Raw genomic sequence first — 14,655 nt, forward strand, 5'->3', positions numbered from 1 at the left:
CAGAAGCACTCATTTATCTCTGTTCGATGTGCGTCAGCGTGTGCTAATGTCTTCACATTAGTCGTGAATGTCTCTCCAACAATTTCACAGAGAAAAATTCCTCAATATTCAAGTTAATTTTGTTTGATAGCCCCAATATCACAAATCACACATTTGCTTCAGGCGGCTTCACAGTCTGCTTGTCCTTAGACTCTCGATTTAAATACAGAAAAACTCCCTAAAAACCCCTTTAACATGGAAAGAAACCTCAGGAAGAAGCAACAGAGGAGGGATCCTTCTCCCAGGACGGCCAGATGTGCACTAGATGTGTGTACAGAATAGTTGTGTGTAAGTTGATTCTGCTTGTGACCATCACGACTTCACATCCGTCACATTTCTTTTGACGCCGTGTCTAATGGAAATGTTGACAGGCTGGATTTAAGACGGATATCACACAAATGTCATGTACTTAAAATGCGACAATATGTGACAGCGTCGCTCGCCGCCGCGGCTCTCGGCAGCTCTGCACACAAGACGTTTCACGAGCGCCGCCGCTGCAGACGAGCACCCAGAACAGGCTTCCTCCCTCACAGAGAGTGGCTGCAGAAGGAGTCTGACAGGCTCATTGTTAGACGTTAGATTGGAGCGCTTTCAGTGCCGGGAACTCAATCGAGTGAGAGACAGCATGAAAGGTGATTTGGAAGAAAAACACCTTTAGATCTACTTTGTAAGAAATACAGATGTCTGGTAGAAAAAAAAAAGATGTATAAAACATACAAAACAGAGAGAAATGAAAAACTCTTCTCTTGGAGAAAATTGAAAGTGACAAGGAGAAAGAAAAATCCAAATGTTTGGAAAGAATCATCCAGAAAAACCTCGAGACGGACGAAAGAAATGCAGATAAAGACTCGAGGAAGAGGAGTGATGTCTCCTTGAAGATGTTAAAAAGTTTTTTAACCTCTGGTAGCGTTAAGCAGAAGTAGTTTTGTAAATGTGTCTCTGTTTGGTTGGTGCATCATCGTCCACCTACGCACATATAAACACACTGCTGATGTGATACATATATATGGTTTCACATCATTCCACTGATCTACAGGTGGCTGTAACGTTCCAGCAAAGGCAGAGAAGAAGAAGACTTCCAGCAAGGAAACATGGAGGTAAATAATGCAGGTTTCATCTTGTTCAAAGGATTCACACAATGTGTTTTAGTGAGTAACAGTAAATGTAAAAATATCTTTAGTTTGTTTACAAGAAAAACTTCATAGGACCTTTAACTATGTCGAGACCAGTTCTTCTGTACCTCAAGTAAACAACTCTTAATAAACAATATATTCTTTGTTTTTCAGACAACTATCTCTGATAAAAGTTGACTTCAGATTTACACTTTTTATAGCTCACTACAAATCTGGAATCATGCTGTGTGGAGCATTTAATGTTACATTCAGGTATATGTACTGCTTTTCACAACATGCTGATCTGGTACTGAAGCACCTTATCAGAACCTCTATGTGGACTTTCTGATCAAAGTAGTGCTGAATCAACTATTCAATTGACAGAAAATGAATCGCAACCGATTATGATAATTTATTAATCACTTAAGTCTTTCATCAAGAAAAAAAAGAAACGCAATTTGCTGATTTTCTTTGTTTTCTGTCAGAGTAAAGTGAATATCTTTGGATTTTTTGCCAATCTGAAGATATCTCTTCAGACTTGTGATTGTGGTATTTTTCATTGTTTTTGCAGATTTTACAGACTAAATGATTAAACCACAAATGAGAAAAACAATTGCTAGATCAACAGTAAATTAACCCGCAACAATTTTAACAATCAATGCATCGTTAAGATCATCGACATTCCCTTGTTTCAGCTTCTCTAAAGTGAGGATTTGCAGCTTTTCTCTGTTTTATATCATTGTAAACTGAAAATTTTAGGCTTTAGGACAGTATGTGGGACAACGGAGGACAAGTCAAGACTTCACCTTGACTGTGATGGACAGTTTTCCAGAGTTAATAATGTTTGAAGATGATAATAATGATTAGTTGCAGCCCTAGATGGAAGGGAGCGCGTCATAGCAGGTGTCTGACCCTCTCGACCTCTGACAAACACAACAGGAAGGGACGATGTCTACCGAGAGGGAACTCCCAATAAAAATCTACAAAGAGCATTCCCAAGATGTAGCAGACATCAGAGAAAGAGACTCCAGAAATAGAGGGACCCAACCCGACCAGAAGGGAGAGGAAGAGGATGAAGGTGGGGGGGGGGAGGGGATTAGCAGACAGGCTATCCTCCCTCCCTCCCCGCCTGCCCTCCTGCCGAGCACATGGCCAGGTCAGGGGAAAACTGGAGTTATTTTGGAGCAGAGCAGAGAGGAGCTAAGCAGGCCCTCGTATAAGGATTTATCTGTGGGAGAGGCTCTTCTAGTCCGACTGTCCCCTGGCAGAAGGCTGAGGGTGGGGAGGAGCGCTACGGAGAATCTGACCTTAACCCCTTAGATGCCAGACAACAGCCGATGCATGTCTGCATGTTCTTATCTATCACACTGCTCTGACACAATGAAAAAAAGATTATTTTCATTATTGATTCATTTGCCAATTATTTTCTCAATGAATCGATTGATTGAAGCCGAAGATGACGTCTTTAAATGTCTTGTTTTGTCCAACCAACCCTCCGTAACCCAAAAATATTCAGTTTACAAAAATATAAAAACAGAAAAAGAAGTAATTTCTCACATTAAAGGAGCTGCAACAAGTGAATGTTTGACATTTTTTGCTTGAAAAATTACAATTAATAGATCATCAAAATAGTTGCAGATTAATTTTCTGATGATTCGACAAATAATTTCAGCTTTAAAATACAAAAAATTAAATGTGAACTGAAAAAAATACAATGAAAAAAAAAAAAAAAAGAAAAAGAAAAACTGGACTGTAGCTTCTCAAATGTTCTGCAGCTGGAAGTGAAAACTGGAAATATAAAAGATTTTTAAAACCAAACTCAGAACCGTACAGTACGACAGCGAATGACAAACACTTGACTTTCTCATAGTGTTTCACCTTTGACCTTGAAATATAGGAGTGGCAGCTACATGCTGTGACCTCCACCGTCTCTATTCACCAGTAGAGGATATAAGAATAGAGGATATAAGAATAGAGGATATAAGAATAGAGGATATAAGAATAGAGGATATTTGACAAGATGTTGGCAGATTAAATCTAAATCTCAGTGTTTCTAAACTGCTTCATCAAAGGAAGTGAACATTTTGCCTTCAAGTCATTCTGCTTCTACTGCAGCAATTCAGCAAACAGAAAAGACATTTCAATTATATATATATCAAAGCCTGTCAGCGTTTTTATGATCAGTATCGACTGAGCAGTTAACTGACTTATCAACTTCACCAAAAGTGGCACCAAATCACCATCAGAGTGCTTTATTCTGGCTCCGCAGGGCCAAACTCCTGACAGTGATAAAGTAACACCGGTTCTCTAAACGACCGGCAGCAACTTTTGACAAACAAACAGTTTCCCAGGAGACGTCGTCATGGAAACGTACTGTGTACAGTATACTCGATGCTGGGAGCAGATCTGTGCGGTGCTTAAAGAGTCTGTCCTTCAGCTGGAGGACCTCTCTGTCAAAAATCCTTCGCCTTTGCTGAAGGGCCCTTGAGCAAGACGCTGAATTCTTATCAGCTCCGGAGGCCGGCAGCTCTGAATCGAACCCTGACGTCCGACCTCCCCGTGGAGGACGGCGACATGACGTTTTTCACTGAAGCTAGCGGAGGATCATTGTGGAATTACTGTATTTGTGTTTGAAGTGCTATTAAAGCAACTGTAGTTACCGCGCAGTGAGAAAAGATGTTCATGTGCACTAGAGTGAGTCCCATGCTGCTGCTTTCTCATTAAATCTAATCATTTCTGGTGCTTTTAACACTGCTGGGGCCCATGAAAACTGTTCAAAACCCAATGAACAACTATACAAACACAAAGACGCATGCCGGCTCTTTCTTTATCAGTAGGGTGTCAATGTTAATGAATAATACTAGAAAAAATATGATTATGCTGATTTCACAATTATAGTCCCATGAAGTATATTATATCTGGTCTAGATGCTGTGTAATCTTACGCAGATTCAAGAACAGATTTTCCAGTCCGTTGGCTGCCGTTTAGTTGGTTGTTTTATTGAAGTCTTTGTACATGTCATGAACATACCGGGTTTCTATACTGCCAGCTGTAGTGTGCGTCTGTTCTTGAATCTGCGTAAGATCACTCCTAACTTAACCTACCTGTGTAGTAATGGCAAACTGGAAAAACAGGAAAAGAAAGGACATCAAAAAATGAAAATTGCCATTACACCTAAGTAAGAACTGTATGTGCTCCACCTGCCTGTGCCTTCCGTTTCCTGTCACCTATGCCCCTAAATATACAACCCTGTGCATCTCATGACCGCCACCCAGTGTCCAAAATAATGCTGCAAGTTATAACTAAACAAATGACATGCCAACAATCAACATAAATGGCTCCTACAGGTATGGCTAGCGATTATTTATATTTTTCTTGTTGTTGTAGACCTCCGTTGTTGCTCCAAAAACGATTAAAAACACGTCAGTGAGTCACATCGCTGCACTGGGTGACACGTTCCTTCATCATGAAGAAGTTTAGTCATGTTAGTTTGTTTAGAAACGGCTCCAAACACTAATAACAGCGATCACGTTTTCATTCTCCAGAGAGTAGTTCTGTGTACTACATATCACGACCTCTTGACTTTGTACTGAAGTTCTTTTGAGAAATTTACAATGTATTTCAAAGTCAAGAGGTCGTGATATGGAGCACCGCACATGCTCAGTAGCGTCCGGCTTACACAGAACTACTCTCCAGAGACTGAAAACTGTGATTTTTTTAATATGTTATTAGTCTTTGGAGAGATTTCTAAACAAACTAACCTGACTATAATCTTCATAATGGAGGAACATGTCACCCAGTGCAGCGGTGTGGCTCACTGATATGTTTTTAATAGTTTTTAGACAATAACGAAGGTCTACGGTACAGAGGAATAAGATATATCAGACTTTGGATACACACATAATACTTCAAAATCATTGGTAGTTTGTTGGTTTGGCTCTGCACATGAGATTTGTTGACAATAAGAAATATATAGAAAAATCACCAAACTTATCCTTTAACAAAAAGATTTTTAGAAGAACCATCAGCCAGACTTCATTCACTGCTGGAGGCGAAACAACAGAAACAGATTTTTGGATTAAATGTGATTAGTAAAGGAAATTACATTTTATAATATTCTGTACTCAAGAATATCTTTAGTGAAGGATAGATGCAGTTTGTTTTGTTTAAAATATATTCATAGATAGCTAGACATTGTTCCTCCTGATCCACTACCCTCCACCACCACCACCACGCCTCATAATGGTCCATTCAAATGAGAGGCCACTGTTTCAATGCTTGGCACGCGCCACCGATTGTTCCTCACTGTGTGCGGGTGCTTGGTCATTCCGCATCACCCACCCGCCCGCCCACACACACACACACACACACACACACACACACACACACACACACACATACGAATAGACGTAAACACACGCGCATGTTCGCATCACTCAAGCACGCGCGCGCACACACACACACACACACCGGGCAGCAACAGAACAATGTGCGTCTGTCAGAAGCACACTGGCCTACTGCACTCTGCATTACACCAGCAGCAACACGGAGAGATGAATAATAATCATAAGCATATACTTGTCGCAGGACGGAGCGGCCTGCAGCAGGAGGAGGACGAGGAAGAGGAGGAGGAGGAGGAGGAGGAGGAGAGAGAGACACACAATGACCGACACACGGCACTAATGTGGGGAGCAGGTTTGTCTTTAACGAGCTGCAGCTTCCCAGCCAATAACAGCCTGCACGAGAGCTGAGCAATGTCAACAACGTAATACAACTTAACTAAGACGCTCACTGACGCTGATCCAAAAGTATGTTACCGCTGGCGAAAAAAATATATATCTGCGTCTTATTCTTGTTATTTCGCTCGCGAATAAGTTCGCATCGATTATCGATCAGAGAGCGCCTGTCAATAGAGCGTCCAGTAGCAGCAGCAGCAGCGGTGTGAGGAGACCGCAGAGGCTCTGCAGGCTGCTCGCCTCTCTCTCTCTGTCAGTCACCGGCATGCAGGGAAGGTAGGAAGAGAAATATATATACTGAAAGGAGCAAAGGAAAACACTCCCGAGAAATAATAAATAAATAAATAAATAAAACATAGCAGAAAACGCCTTCTTACCTTCACTTCTTCAAGATTACAAACATGAATGTCGACCGCCACCCGCGTTTCCACAGTCTGATGTTCTTGTTGTCGTTGTTTGGTTGAATTGTTTGTTCATTCGCCTCCAGTTTTTTTTTGTTTTTTTTTTTAATTCTTATTGTTTGTTTTGAATGGACAATATATCCTGCTGTATACAGGGAGGGAGTGAGAGCACACAGCAGGACCCTCAAGACTCTCTGTGGCAACCGGGAGGGGGCGGGGCCACGGCTGCTTACATCACAGCCAGAGAGAGAGAGAGAGAGAGAGAGAGAGAGAGAGACAGAGAGAGAGAGAGAGAGAGAGAGAGAGAGAGAGAGAGAGTATACTGTAGTCTGCCACTACTGACTAAATCCATTTAAAAACTGAAATGGAGATCCAATACCTGATTCCTTCCCATCATCTTTTATCCATCAGTCCTCCTCTCGCCTTTATCATCTGCCATCGGAGCTCAGAGCAGATTTCATTGTTACCCACAATAGCAGGATAATCCAAATTCAAACGCTTCATTTTGGTAATTAAAATAAATCTCTAATTCCACTTTCTTGAGACTTTAAAGGGGGGGGGGGGGGGGGGTATTTATATATTCTGGGGCTCTGTTGGAATATCTTTGCATGATTTATAGTTCAAAAGACTTTTTATTTATCTTCTACTGGCTCTTTATTCAGCCCCTCAGTTCAGCCTCTGTCTCAAACAGGCTGTTTTAGCTGCTGTCTCTTTAAGGCCCGCCTCCTGATGAGCCACCTCTGCTCTGATTGGTTAGTTTCCGGAAGCTGCATCACATTCGACTTCCCGAAACATCAACAAACCATGACACAAACTATAGTAGCAGGAGTTCACTACTTTTTCTTGTTCTTTACTTGAAATGTCAACTTCTCTAATACATGCGTACAGGTTTAAGTCAAAACATGATCTGAAATATGCGAGCGGACGATGCAACCAACCCTAGCAACAACAAACGATCAGACGTCAGTACGAGGAGGAAGTAGAAGTAACAAACAAACAAACAAGCAAAGTGTTCAGAGCAGGCTGAAGCCCTGGATTTTGACTTTCAGGCCGCATTTTTACATATGTTCATCTCATGTTTTGCAACTTTGACCATGTTTAACATAAATAACAGAAAATCACACAAAAAGCATGATACATCTCCCTCAAGATAATTTCCACTTGTACAGACACATCAGCAGGTCACAGTTCTACTTTCCTCGACCACGATTTCAATAACAAAGAGCACAAAAACATTTGTCAAACATATAACAGCTTTGGAGAAAATGAATCAAAGCAACAGAACATAATATAGATGATATAGAGACAGAAACACATTGCCACAAATATTAATGTGACGTTTTTGTTGTGTCGGGATAAACGGACATCGATACGACCTTCATATATGAACTCAAGGCCTCTACATAAACCCATTTATGATCCGTTCCCATTTCAACCTGAACGACCAATAAAAGAAACACAGAGGAGACGCATCGGATGACAGACGTCAGGAGGAGAAACTTTTTTTGCAAACATTAACTTGCCACACAAAAGATTCATTCATTCATTCATATAAATATTAGGCAGAAGAATTAATCATTTGCAAGGATAATAATAAATCCTGAAAGTACAAAAGTTAACATAACTGCACTTAATTAAAAAAAACAATACCAGCTCCTAAAACAGACTGCAGCTGTGATTTCTGATGAGAATAATCCTCTCAGTGCATCTTAAATATACACACACTATATTAAAAAATGACTTTCTGGCTGCAGGATGGTGCTGGAGATACCGTATTAATATATTTCTTGGACAAACACAAAGACACTTCATGCAGCAGACAGGATGTTTCACTACGTTGAGGTTTCATTTCTTTAGCACTCTGACATTTACACTGGATCACACATATACAAATGTTTAAATACACACCAACCTCTATACATACTGATGAAGCTGCTGCTGTGTGTGTGTGTGTGTGTGCATGTGTGTGTGTGTGAGAAAGCAGCATGTTCCTTCTCACACATTTACATGACAAACCTGCCACCTATAGGCGGAGAGTGAAACTGCGGTGTAATTAGCCATGCGTGCCCATGCATAGGACCAAATGCTGAGGGAATTGCAGAGCAGTGTGTGTGTGTTGATAAGGATGCTTATCACTTCCTGTGCCACAGAAGAAAAAAAAACACTGAATACTGTCAATCTATCAGCATTAATACTGATGTGTCACAGGTGCTGGTTCACAGGGAGATTTATACCTTTTCTTTCAAATTAAAGTGAAAGTTTCACTTGGCTTCCCTTCCCCTCAGCAGGATTAAATGTGTTTTGGCTTCGGTGCAGTTTTATTCTCATTGTCTAAATCCGGTTTCAAGGGGAAGATTTAATTCTCTCTCGCGGTGAACTGTACTCTCACCCGGGCTGCTTCAGAGGAAATAAAGCTGTGAGGGGGACACTGGACGGCTGTGACACCGTGCTTCTGCTTTCACTTTCCTTCATATATACACTATGTTGTGCACTTACGGAGCATCCGGGGGGATTTTTTCTTGCAGGGCTGTTTCCATGGCATCTCTACTTTATTGGACAGTATACACAGGAGAGAGAGACGGGGCAGATGGTGAGAGGATAAGATGTGATAAAGGTCATGCCCCTTGTGCAAAAACCCCACGGTGAAGGGCTCCGAGCAGAGAGGAGGAAGAAGAGACTGACCGGCACTTTATGTTTGATCTATCAGCTAAAAGCACCAGATGTGCTTAAGATTTTTTTTTAGATTGTTTGTGTTATTTTTATGGGATGATATCATTATTCTCAGAAGATTTGATGATGTCAGGCTGGGAAATGACTGAAAGATACTAATTATATAACACTTTACTCAACAAGCTTGGAAAGATCTAGAGGTCTAATACTGCTCTTCAATTAGCTGGTTGGTAAAACAGTCAAATTAAGTGGTTATTGTACAACATACGTGGAACTACAGGCTCCAGTACCTGTACCAGTTATTCAGTAATGAGTAGTGTAAGGGATGACAATTTGGACTTCAGTAATTAATTCCTAATTCCAGTAAAGCTCTGTTAGCTTGACAGTTTGGCATCATAGTGGTGGTTTGATGGAGGGTTTATATCAGTTTGGTCTGGTGTGGTACCTGATGTGGGGGCTGGAGGTGTAGAGAAACTATTAAATATATATATATATACTATACATATTTTATAGTGTCTGGCCTGGAGATGCACACTAACTCTGGTGTTGTAGTCACATCCGTAAGAGGGACAAAGACTATTTATTCAATGACACAAACCGACTGAGTCAGTTTGACGGCTTTACGGAGCCCCCCTGAGGTCAGCTGAGAGAAAGAAAAAGACCCACGTGTAAATCTGTTACCTTGAAAAGCAGCTGGATTCACGAGATCACACGAGAATCCGTCTTGTCAGGCTTCAAATTATCCTTTGGCATGGATTATGAATCCAAGAGCACAGTTTATAAACCGTGCACACGGATTTATAAACCGAGAGCACAGATTTACACATGGATCTCTTTCTTTCTCTCAGCTGACCCCAGGGGGGCTCCGTACTCTTTCTAAATGTAATAAGGAAATACTTTTTTTATCTATAGTGTTGTGAGTCCTTGGGAAACAGAAAGTATTGGCAATTTTTTTGGAATGAGCTCCTGGACATGAAAGATGTGCATCTTAGCTGCAAACATCACATACTGTTAAAGCTGCGTTCAGAAATCACCTGGTTTAGTTGGAAGCTGTGAGAACAAGGATTTCATGCAGTCACTGTGGCTAACGTTAAGCTAGCTGTTGATGGTCAGTAAATACCTCCAAACTGTAGGCTGGCTGCTTGTTAAACACACACACACACACACACACACACACACACACACACACATACAAATCAAACCTCAGTAAAATGCCTGATAAAAATGAAATTAATTCTGACTTGAGTTGGCTTGACTCGCTGTTTTTCGGGCCAAAATAATCCATCTTGCTGCCACGCTGGAAACGATTCCAGGCTACTGTAATTTAGACCAATATTTATCCACTCTGGAGCCGCCTGGTAATATGTTTCTGTAAGACTACATACAGTATACACGGTTTCACTTGCCCTTAGCGTTTGTCTTCTTCAGTTTACTAATTGGACCTTTGATCAACACCTACGTGCTGTGACGAGTCTGTGGAAACCTTTAGAAGATGTTACAGTATGTTTAAATTCTTGTTTTATATATGAAGAGTACAGTCAGTGCTCAGAATTCATCATGAGACCTTTATAGATGAAGCTGTAGCTTCACTGCACCTGCAGGCAGTTGTTAGTTCTTAGAAGGTCGACTTTAAGGTTTGGAGACAAATGAGGATTTCAGATAAAAGCAGCAGAGCCGGAGAACATTCAGCTGGATTTTTTTACCATAAAAATTGAGAAGAAGAAGTAAAAGGATATTTACTGTACAGTATATATGACAATGATAACATTTTGTTAACATTCTCACTTTTATACAACACTATTGTATGGATACAGTTAGAGAAAGATTATGGTTATGGCAAATAAACTGCTCATGAGACGTGGTTAAGATTAGGCAACTACAACACTTATTAGTCATTTAGAAACCTTGTAAAAAAAAATAGATAAAATGTCCTGAGACTGACTGTTACACATTTTGAATAGTTAGATAGGTGTGTTATTAGATATAGTGCTGATAAAAGATAAAGAATGAAGTTTAATTATGAAATATAACGTAAATTATTAATATAAATTAAAAATAACAGTGGCCCAAGGACTGATCCTTGAGGTACGCCGCAGTTGATAGAACAAAAAGAAGAATTAATATAACTGTAAGAGACAAACTGGTGTCTGTTTGGCACTGAATGTTGTTATTGGACAAACACTGTGTGCTTCATCCAATATGAAAGTAATTCCTGTTAACAGGTTCCTCTTCATCTCTCACATCAAGTTTCTATCCAAATAAAAAACTAATTTTAACTGAAACTTCCAGAAAATTTGCAAAAGAAAATGCACATGAATGCACATTTCCATCCACTATTGTCATGTGAATATTAGGAGATAAACAGTTAATGGTGCTAATTCTCCAGTCGGTGCCATTAAAGCACTGCAGAAGAAGAAGACACAACAAGATGACATCATTAAAAGAGCAACAGTCAAAGCTAAAATGATGGAAAACGTGATGGAAATATGACATTTCTGTTTATTTCTTGTATTAATTTAAGGAACATTACAGTGTCTTCATCGTTCCACACAGATCTGATGTTTTCATCTCTTCAGTGAGAGTTTGAGTGATGTTTAAGTCGTACTGTTTGCTTCATGTACGTCACCATTTATTCATTAAGTCTGTTTTCACTGAACTTTGTCATATTTTGTTTATATCGATACAACTTTTCCACCTCAGCCGAGTGTAAAAACTCTTCTGCAATATTTCAGGGTATTTTATTATTATTATTGTTTCTGGCATCACCACTCGGATTTTTTTTTTATGCACAAATTGAAAAAGTGCATAAAAAACAGGCTCTTTGCTCTTTCTGTCTCAAATGCAGAAGAGAGAGAGAGAGAGAGAGAGAGAGAGAGAAACACAGACCTCGTTTTGCAAATCATGGAGTAGACGCATTGAATTGATTCGGTGCATCGTGAGCTCTCTGGTTTAGAATAAGGTTATAAGAGTTCATCTGGCTCAAACATACAGTTGGGACACCAGTAACCATCATATTTCACAGATTGCTATGACAACCATCAACCTTGTGGATTTGTTGGTATTTTGAGGCTTTGATATTGTTAAGGAATGCTGCCATCCTGACTTCAGATGTTTGATGTTTTGATGAAGTTTAGACGTCATTCTTATTATTATTCATGGTACATATGGAGAGAATTGATCATTTTTCCTGTAGTTTTATGTTTCAGCCTACAAACTGTGGACAAAAGGTCTCGGTCCAGTCACGACCGACCTTTTATCTCCACATGTATGATTTTTTCTCTCTCTGCTGTCTTCTCAACAGTCTTTTAGTAATTATAATAGACCAACCCCCCAACCTATCTCCCCTCTGCATGCACACACACACACACACACACACACACACACACACACACACACACACACACACCCCTCCTCCCAAAAATAATGAAATGTCTTTCCTCTGGAGGTAGCTGAAATAATGGCAGAGGGAAGGAGAAGGGGGAGACTATAAACGATAATGAACCACCTCATTCTCCTTTTTTAATTCCTTCTCTGATACCCTCCACCTCCTCCCCCCTCCCCCCCAACCTCCCTCAGTCACCTCCCAAACCCCCTCCCCCCATCCACCACCCCCTCCCTCTCCCACATCCCACAGTCACCTACCAATTTTCTCATTTTTTTTATTTTCACCCGGGCCGAGCACATCTACCAACTCCCATCCTCATTTTCACCCCCCCCTCTCCTCTTCCTCTCTCCTCTCCTCAGCCAGACAGAGCCACCGCCCTGCCATCTCTCCATCCTCCCCCCCCACCACCACCTCCTCCTTTCCCCCTCTTGTCTCCTCTCCTCTCACTCCTCACCCATTTCTACATTGTCTGCAGCAGCAGCAGCCCCTCTGCACCCCCCCCCCCCCCCCCCTCCCTCTCTGCCAGGAAGCATCCTGGGTAATTTCCTCCTCTTATTGAATTGGGACGGGGGGCGGATGGAGGGAAAGATAAAGGGATGGGCAGATGAACGGAGGCTTGGGATGAGTGCTAATGGAGCCGGTGGAGGATTCACACATCACAAATATGCAGTACATCTTTCTCTCTCGTCTTCCTTTCTGTCTTCCTGTGACTCGTTTTCTCTCTCGGGTAAAAGTACAGATGCCCGTCCGTCTCTCTCTCTCTTTCTCTCTTCCTTCTCTTTATCCCTTATCCCTTCTCGCTCACTCTCTCTCTACCTCATAAAAAACAAGCCAGACAAAAGACTCTGACCTTCTTTCTTTCACAGAATGCTATTCAACTATCCTGCACTCTGTCTGCTTCCCCCTAACACACACACACACACACACACACACACACACACACACACACACACACACACACTGCACCTAATGCTCCCTCATGTCCTGTGTTATTTCTATAGGTGAGTGAGTCATTGCTCCTCTATTCCTGTATGTACTTTTTACTCCTTTGGGCCTAACACTATAATCTTTCTGCAGCACTGTCTCATCGTGCCACACACACACACACACACACACACACACACACACAAATGCATGTACACATTCTATACTGTCTGCTAAAACTACTAAAGGATTGAAAAGACAGTCTGCTCTGACAAATATATATCAGATGTGAGTGTTTGGGTGGAGGTGGAGGTGGAGGTGGGCAGGTGAACGCAGCACCAAAAGTTCTGCAGCTTTTCATACGTTGACTTCCAAAAGAAGTCAGCAGCTCTTATAGAGCTCTTTCTAACAGAGCTAGACATATAAATATCAAACAAGAAATGTCAGCACAGAAATGACAAATATGTGTTCAACAGTGTCTCCGTTAGATAGTTTGTCCACCAGAGAGAACTGACTGAATTTTAAAATGTTTAGCTCATTAAATATGTTGTTCCCAATTTTTTTAAACCTGCATTAATTGATTTTTTGTCCACTTGGGGGCAGCGGAGACAACTAGTGAACACAACACTGACGTATCATCAGCTTTTAAGTTGATATGTTGAACTTATTTCCACATGCAGCAGTTACGGAGCAACATTATCATTCATCTGGAGTCGTGTTTCTGTCCAATATTCACTCTCTTTTAGCTGTTTTTGCTCTCTACCGACTCCTGAGGGAAATGTCTGACTCTTTAGCTGCTAAATGCTCCACTATGTTCACCAGCTAGACAGTTTGGTGCTGAGCAGGTAGTGTACAGTGGATTTTTAGAGCTTTTTCTCTGAAAACAGCTGCCTGCTGCGGCCCAAAACGACGCTATGAGAGCCTTGAAAGTGAACCAAAACAGTAAAGTTGCTAAACAACAGATAAACAATGAGCTGAAAGTCACTATAAAGCTCCATAAAGCAGAGAGGAGCTCCGGAGTCTCTGATAATTCTCTGTAGGTTCATCGATACGAGGCACAACATTACACACTGACAGATCATATATTAATATAAAACATATTGATTATAGACGTTTAAAAAAGAAAAAACTATTTAAGGAATCCTTATTAAAATATTTATGTTTTGTGTTTATGTGTATTTTTATTGGATTTTTAAAATTCTCTTAAATAAACATCGGCCAAAAAAATGTACTTTGTCATTTAAGGTTAGAAATACAACTGGGAGAAAAATTATTCTTATTAATCTAATTAATGTAGTGAATCTCTTCTACTTCTTTTTATTCTGATGTGATGTTTGACAGCCAATAATATTCATGATGCACAAATCGTATCTTGTTGTCTTGAACAT

At 40.7% G+C, this 14,655-nt stretch overlaps 1 protein-coding gene across 9 annotated transcripts in view; it reads right to left on the reverse strand.

Moving 5' to 3' along the window:
* LOC122982487 (nucleolar protein 4-like) overlaps positions 1-14,655 on the reverse strand; it is a 189,760-nt gene that overhangs the window by 106,715 nt on the left and 68,390 nt on the right. The window contains exon 1 of one of the 9 annotated variants that reach the window (XM_044351816.1): positions 6,265-6,471. The exons of the other annotated variants lie outside the window; for them this stretch is intronic. The gene's annotated coding sequence lies outside the window, so the exon portion shown is untranslated. Of the gene's footprint in view, positions 1-6,264; positions 6,472-14,655 lie in introns of those variants that run through there. 9 annotated transcript variants of the gene reach the window in all.

The sequence above is a fragment of the Thunnus albacares genome, chromosome 5, assembly GCF_914725855.1.
Source record: "Thunnus albacares chromosome 5, fThuAlb1.1, whole genome shotgun sequence".
Taxonomy (NCBI): Eukaryota; Metazoa; Chordata; class Actinopteri; order Scombriformes; family Scombridae; genus Thunnus; species Thunnus albacares.